We start from the raw sequence: 6,183 nt of genomic DNA, 5'->3' as shown, positions 1-6,183 counted from the left end.
TGGTTCCTCATTTTACTGACCTCAGAAGGATGGAAGGCTGAGTCAACCTTCAGCCTGTCAGAATTAAACTTCTGGCTGTGGGCCAGAAGTCATAGTACTTTATGATGTTATTACAGGGGTGTCCAAACTTGGCAACTTTAAGACCTGTGTGGACCAACTCCAGAATTCTTCAGCCAGTCATTCAGACAAGTCTTAAAGTTGCCAAGTTGGGCAGACCTGTACGATTCCATATTGTTATGAGAATCAGTTTTCTCCACTACCATCTGGTTCATTGTTTAAGAAGAACAACTCATTTTCTCCAGGGAATGGAAGATTTTGTAGATGATCCAGTCTTTTACAATGGGAAAGGGTGCTTAATATATTGTATAATGAGCATTATTTAGCAGCTTCAGATATTGCAAATGGATCTTTGGGAAGCTAACTCAGTTTAATAAGAGAACCAATCACAGATGCTGCAGTACAAAGTGAGAGGAAGGTTAATCTGCTCCATGCTCTTGTCAAATCCTGAAAAAGTTATTCAGTAGGCTTCCCATTAACTTTTGGCTTGACTCCTGATGAAAGAGTCTCCATCATCATCACTATCATCTTCTTCATCATTATTATCAAACTACCTTCTAGTTATTCTTCCATTATAGTGTGATGAAATAGGGGGCATATCTACACTTTCTCTTTGGCCCATGACAGAGGGTGATAGTTTCCTGAATGCAAGAATGGATGGCATCTTTTTCCTCCCATGCCCAGCTCGTTGCAAAAGCATCCCATGCCAGTGTTTTCTCACTCAATTTCAAAAGAGCCTCAGTAGTACAGCGGTCTAAGGCACCCTGTTATTAAGCTGGTTATTAAGACCAGCTGCCTGCAATTACTGCAGGTTCGAATCTCTCTAAGGCTCAAGGTTGACTCAGCCTTCCATCCTTTCTAAGGTAGGTAAATTGAGGACCCAGTTGTGGGGGCAATAAGCTGATTTTGTATAAATATACAAAAAGGATGAAGGCTATTGCTGAGCACATTGTAAGCCTCCCTGAGTCTCCGGAGAAGGGCGGCATATAAATCAAATTAAAAAAAAAAAACCAACAGATGCTTTCTGGCCTGAACTGCCTTAGTCTTTATAGGCTAATGGTCTCTCAGCTTTTGCTCTTGTCTGGCAGTAGTACTTAAATAAGGTTTTATGCACACCTCCTACTATTTTTTGCCTATGACACAGAAATGCATGTCCACCTCCTGCATTTTTCAGAGTGAGTTTTTCTTAATATCAGATAAAGATCATTGAGGCACACATAAGCTTCAACTTTGCAATGGTGAATGACAACTTGGCAACTCTCCAGTGTTGAAAAAATAAACAAACCTGTGATAGTATCATCCAGATTGTCCTTGTGATATACAGAAAAGGACTGGCAGAGCCTCATCCTTTCCAGATGAAGCCTTACTCATGGGGAAGAATCCATGACTTCAGCTTTCATTTTATTGTAGTTTCGTGTTTGTGTGGGATCCCTAAGAAACCCAAGAGGTGTGCTTGTCACATCATAAGACTTGACTGGTTCATTGTGACCTGTCACTGTTATTTATTGGTGTGAGGTGGAAAGAAGATAACAGGCAGGAAACCAACCAATGATAAAACTCCATGAAAATGTATCTTAATTAAGAATTCCTCAGCTGTTACAAAACGTAGCATCTTCTGAGGAGATGACAGGAAATGAACCTTCAGACGAAGGCAGACATCTCCAGAGGTACTGTTTTCTGATGTAACTTTGTAGATTGGCAAGAAAATTTTAGCTGCAAAAACATACACTAATCCAAAATTAGTAAAAAGTAATATAAAATAGAAACCAAAGGCTTTCCTTTTTGGGATTGATGGATAGACAGCTAGGAAAAAAGACCATGAAACTTTGTTTTTATATATGATTAGCTGATAACCCAGTGTTGCCGGGTTTTTATTTATCCCATTCCTGTATTAGACATGAAAAGGCATCACTCACTGTGGTGAGAATTAGAGACCTAATTGCCCTGGCCAACAGCCTGGGAAAAATTCTACAGGTGATTATCTGCATTAACAGGCATCTCCCCTGACAACTTGCCCTCTTTGCTTGAACCTGAGGGCCTAGGGGGGTTATTTTTGTTTGTTTGTTTTTGTTTGTTTGTTTAAGAACCAATCCCCCTAACAAGAGGGATCCCCCTTGTGGAGTACTGTGAAGCTGTTACCATGACAACTCCATTGTGATGTACATTAGAAGCCATTTTAAGGCACAACAGGCTGTATATTAACAAAACTTGAATACAAAATGCACACTATCATTGTCAAAAGTACTGTGATTTGACACTATAGATATAATTCATTCCTTTTCATTTCAGCAGCCCAAGCATTCCAGAGTTATGCTGGAACACACACACACACCGAGGGGTGTTAGGTGTGTCTTACCCACATAGTATTTTTTTTCCAGAGAGTAAGTCATCTGTGTAGCAAGTTTGGTTAAAATTGCTCAAGGCGTTCTAGAGTTATGCTGGAACACACACAGACACACACACAACACGCCCCCCGAGAGGTGTTAGGGGTGTGTTACCCCCACAGTATTTTTTTTCCAGAGAGTAAGTCATCTGTGTAGCAAGTGTTATGTATGTATCTATTTTGTGCGGGAAATTCAAATGTACAGTGAATCCTGATTGGTTCTTGGTCACCCCTGAAAAGTATATAAAGAGGGCTGTTGCCTGTGTTCTTTTGCTGAAGTCTCACCCTGAATTAAAGAGCTGTTGTTACTAGCCTGCTTGTGCCTCTTGTTATTCCCGTGCTACAACAGCAAGTTTGGTTAAAATTGCTCGAGGCATTCCAGAGTATGGTGGAACACACACAGACACACATACCAGGGGTGTCTTACCACCCACAGTATTTTTTTCCAGAGATTAAGTCCTTATTATATCTCAAAATTGGAAGGATGTGGCACTACCCACAATGGAGGACTAGTTGGTGAAAATGTTGGAATTTGCAAACATGGCCAAACTGACTTCCCTGATTAGAGAAAAGATAATATGTATGTTTATTGCTGATTACAAATCCCTCGTAGACTTATTGCATGAAACAGGGGCAAAAAGGGGTTTTATGATTTTTGGCTTTGAGAATTAGACAAAGTAGATAATAGAAAAAGCAGAGCTTTTATTTTTGTAACCATAGAGTAAGAGGTTATTTTGTAATTGCATTTGCTACAAAGAAAATCATAAACTACTTCTTTCTACTTCTTTTCATTTCTTCTTTTAGTACTTTTTCACTTTTCTTTTTTCCTTTCTTTACTTTTTATCAGTGGTGAAATGTAAAATTTGTTATTACTGGTTCTGTGGGCGTGGCTTGGTGGGGGGGTGTAATGTGACTGGGTGGGCGTGGCCAACTTTTTTTTTTACTTTTAAAAGCATTTTTTCTACAACCTTAAGAGGTTGCAGAAAAAAATTGCTTTTAAAAGCCTCTGACGATCCCAGCTGAGCCACGTGATCATCAGAGGCTTTTTAAAAAACTTTTAAAAGCATTTTTTTGGCCAAAGAAGTTGTAGAAAAAATGCTTTTAAAAGTAAAAAAAAAGCCTCTGATGATCGCGCGGCTCAGCTGGGCATGGGGGGGGCAGGGATTTTTGTTACTGGTTCTGCGAACCACCCACCGCCATCGCTACTGGATCGGGTGATCCGATCCAAACCAGGAGCATTTCACCACTGCTTTATATTAGTTATTTGTTAATCTTTATCTTCTTTTCAAAACTCTTAATAAAAATATGTAAAACAATGTTATGTTTTTATCTTGGTTGCCCAGAGTTCCATAGGTTAAATGGGCAATTTGTTTAAAATCAATCCATCCAGTGGATCCATCATGTTTGGTAAATTTCATCACTTCAGAAATGTCCTTTGTTTGGGATAAACACAGATATTATCCTGTCTAAAACCAACCATTCTTCACACCTCACTTTAGAGCAGAATTCCCTAGCTTTGCAAAGCTGGCTGGGGAATTCTGGGAATTGAAGTCCGCCAGGCTTAAAGTTGCCAAGGTTGGAGACCCCTACTTTAGAGAACTTTCCTTTTTTTTCAAATACTATAGTGACAATTTTGTTTTCATTTCATTTTTTCATTCATTCAATTTACTGTATATGCCACTCTCTCACTCTGCAAAGTGACTTTTTAAATTAACTAAATATTTTAATACAATTTTTTAAAAAAGTACAATAGAAAAATAAATTGTTTTTTTTTTAAATTTGATTTATATGCCGCCCTTCTCCGGAGACTCAGGGCGGCTTACAATGCATTAAGCAATAGTCTTCATACTTTTGTATATTTATACAAAGTCAGCTTATTGCCCCCACAATCTGGGTCCTCATTTTACCTACCTTAGAAAGGAGGGAAGGCTGAGTCAACCTTGAGCCTGGTGAGATTTGAACTTGCAGTAATTGCAGGCAGCTGATGTTAATAACAGTGCTTTAGTCTGCGGCGCTACCAGGACTCTTAGTTTTTTAGAGTGTGTTTGATACTTTCAGTTTTTAGTCTACCAGGAAGCAAAGCTAAGGGAATCCTTTTTTTAAAAAAAGCTCTTTCTATCGTTGCCAAGAACAAAACAATGACACAACCTGAAGGTCAAGGAATCTTAAAGAAGTTTAAACAGTTTGAAAAGGGGAGACTTCCGGTGGTGATGTTGTGCTGTGGCAGTTCAGAGGAACATAAGCTCCGTTCCTTGTGCCGGATTTCTAGGGATCGGGGGCCTTGAGAGGCGAAGTTTTGTCCTGGAGGGACAAACAATAGAAGGAGGAAGTCTCTGAGGCAGCGAGGAAAGGTGCGGTTTCCTGCAGCACTAGGAAGAGAACCTCTAACCCGACCTGGAAGAAGCCTGCCTTAATGGCAGTCCTGGAGGTGTGATGCGCCAGCCAAAGAAAAGGGAAGTGAGGAGAGAAGACAGTACAGCAGGCATAACCCAAGCAGTGGATTTAGCCGAGGTTGGAAGACCGGTGAAGAAGTAGCCAGAGGAGCGATTAAAGAGACAGAGTGAGTCTCCAATAGAGAAAGACTACTTTGAACAATTGGCGGCATTCTGGCATTGGGAGCAGTATAGTGAGCAGAAGAGAACAAAAACATTTAAAAGGCGAAGGGAGCAGAGTTTCACTCTATGAGATAAACAAGGAACTGCAAATAAGGAACTGTACTTTGGACTTTGAATCTCAGAAACTTGAGCTCCAATGGAGAAACAAAAGGCTTACAGTCGAAAAGGAAAGACTATGAGAGAGTGACTGTGCAGACAGAGAGAAATTGACATCGTAAAATGGAAGCTGATGCAATAATGAATATAACGGGAATAATAATATTCAAAAATTCAAATACCCCTTTCCTTTCTTTTTCTTTGTGCTCTTATCAACTTTTTTAAGCTTAATATTCCCCCATATCTATACGTTTAAAATATTACTTAGTATTGTTAGAGCTGGCTATAGATCATATATAGTTTTTAGAAATATATAAATATTTAACCACGCTGACAAAAATATATCTATTTAAGAAACTTAGGAAATAGTCAATATAGAGTTGTGGTGATAGTTATAGAAAAATATAATAATATTTCTGGTACCCAATACCAACTGTATTTATTGTAATTATTAACTTTATTAACTTTATCAACTGTACTTGTGAATAATTTGATCCTTGCAATTAGACTGAAGAGTATTTATCATATTTATTCTATATATTGTATTTATTGTACTTAATACCCAATAGTTAATATTTATTATTCATATTATTGTTACTATTTTTATTATTAACTAACCTACTTATTGATTCGGTAGAATTATTATTATTGGAAGTATGTAATGAAGCCCTGAGGGAAGCAAAGTCACCAGAATCATGGAAGGAGGCATATATTACCTTGATTCCTAAAGAAGGCACAGATAATAAACAAATCAAGAATTATAGACCAATCTCACTCTTACATTCAGATTACAAAATATTTATGAACATTATGGCGGAACAGTTAAAAAAAATACTAAATGATAAGATGCATACAGATCAAAATGGATTTCTTCCTAAGAGACAAATTAGAAACAATACCAGAATAGCGATTAATATAATGGAATATTATGAGGCACATCCAGAAAGACAAGTTGCCCTTGTCTTTCTGGATGCACAAAAAGCCTTTGATAATGTGAATTGGGAATTTATGATTCGACAAATTAAAGCCATG

Source organism: Pantherophis guttatus, chromosome 9 (genome assembly GCF_059756535.1).
Source record: "Pantherophis guttatus breed Tessera chromosome 9, ASM5975653v1, whole genome shotgun sequence".
Classification (NCBI taxonomy): domain Eukaryota; kingdom Metazoa; phylum Chordata; class Lepidosauria; order Squamata; family Colubridae; genus Pantherophis; species Pantherophis guttatus.
The sequence above is the reverse complement of the archived record's forward strand: the minus strand, read 5'-3'. Positions refer to the sequence as shown.